The sequence below is a fragment of the Halyomorpha halys genome, unplaced genomic scaffold (assembly GCF_000696795.3).
Source record: "Halyomorpha halys isolate HHAL.00 unplaced genomic scaffold, Hhal_1.1 Scaffold799.1, whole genome shotgun sequence".
In the NCBI taxonomy this organism is placed as follows: domain Eukaryota; kingdom Metazoa; phylum Arthropoda; class Insecta; order Hemiptera; family Pentatomidae; genus Halyomorpha; species Halyomorpha halys.
In genome coordinates this window covers 179,717-181,570 of record NW_027108683.1, presented here as the reverse complement: position 1 = coordinate 181,570, position 1,854 = coordinate 179,717, and the positions used below count along the sequence as shown (strand labels likewise).

At 32.8% G+C, this 1,854-nt stretch overlaps 1 protein-coding gene across 4 annotated transcripts in view; it reads right to left on the bottom strand.

Annotated features, from left to right (window-relative positions):
- The window catches only part of LOC106686231 (protein kinase C-binding protein NELL1), a 226,254-nt gene that overhangs the window by 67,044 nt on the left and 157,356 nt on the right, over positions 1-1,854 (bottom strand). The window lies entirely within an intron of this gene.

Genomic DNA, 1,854 nt, shown 5'->3' with positions numbered 1-1,854 from the left:
GAATTTCTTCATGTGCCTATATCTCCAAAACTTATTAAGTGATTTGAAAAATAAAAAATGTATTGAACACTTATTTTACTTATCTACCTATACCTGGCTGGAATGTACCTGACACTAAAACACAGTGTATAAACATAGTATGCATTTAACACCCCTTCTTCCCTCTTAGATTACCCCTATGGCAAATCGATCGTGACACACTAATAAAATAAAAAGTAGATGTTATATACAGAAAAATTGACAACCCCTGTTCTTCATTCCTTACATTGGATATTAATAAATATTTATATAAGACTTATTGTAATATAAATTCGAAAATTATTATTAATTTCTTTATTATATCTTTATTGAAATTTACAACTGTATATTATATAATACATTCAGTAAATTTGATCATAGTTAAAATGGAGTGTTACAGGCGTGTAGAGCAACTACCAATTGGTAGCACTCTTATGACATTTTACATTAGTAGGTCTCGTCTTTTCATCTTCTTTTCAGGCGCCTCAAAGGATTGTCAGGAATACAAGAGGATGCAAGGTTTGAAACTAGGGGGTTTGAGTGGTTAGGGAGTTCATAATAGAAGGAGTGATATATAGGTTCGGGCTAGATAGAGAAAATTAAGGTATGTATTTGTGTATGATCTTTATGTTTGATTTTATTTGTGACAAATAAGGAAGCTCAAGGGACCATTGAGGATTTTACGAAGGATTTTGGATTGTAAAGATTGGATACGAGGGATTAAATGGTTTAGTGGAGTCCTAAAGCTCAACTCCATATGACCAGATTGGCCTTATTACTGTCATGTAGATCAGTCTTTTTTAATGTGTTGGAAGTTTAGACCGTTTGTCTAGTAAGTGCTGTAATAGTCGACATCGTCGTGCAGTTTCCTGTCTTTTCAGTCTTGTGTGAGGATTCCAGGTTAATCGTTTGTCCAGATGTAGTCCAAGTTAGCGCATCTGTTCGACAGGGGTAAGAGTAACATTATTAAATGTAGGTTTACGACGAAGGGTAAAGGTGATTTGATGGGATTTGTTCGAAAACAAGATACAAAATTCTAATGGCCTGATTATTTAATCATGTACAGATTATTTTCGGCTTTAGGGCACTTACTCAACCTCCACAGGCTCAGTAACAGTGACGCGATAAAAGTACTACGTTGGGATCTCGAAACTTGTATAAACTTGTGTACACTTGTTATACTTTGTTTTATCTTCATTTACTTGCAAGCCGATTTTCTCTGCTTCTCTTATTAGAGTTTTTGAGAGCCTTGGTTACTTCCTAGGAACACAATTTCTTCCGTGTACGCTTGCATTTTATGTTTTATTCCAACGTGCAACCTACCACAAAGCATTGCCTGAATATGGGTGTACGTATTCAGTATTATTATGAACTATGTAAATATTCAGGAATATTGTGAAGCAATCTAAAACGTTTTAGCTAATGTTAAAAAATTTAATTGTTTTACTCTGGTTATCAAACCATCAATTTGTTTCAAAAATAGAACTAACACGTTTGTTGTAGAGTGTATTTTCATGCCGAATAAGTAAATAGTAATACAAAAATGTAAATATTGAACATAATAGACTATGATTGTGAAGAGTTTTATTGTTATTTTATTATTAAATTTACTTAGAAATTTTCATTTCATATTTTATTTTTAGTTTCTAATCTTGCATCCTCTTCCATTCCTGACAATTCTCTAAGGTGCCTGAAAAGAAGATGGCAACGAGACCAGCTAATGTAAAATGTCATTAGAGTGCTACCAATGGGTAGTTTTTCTACACGCCTGTAACACTCCAATTTAACTTAGATCTAATTTACTAAATGTACAGTTGTAAATAGAAATAAATAAAT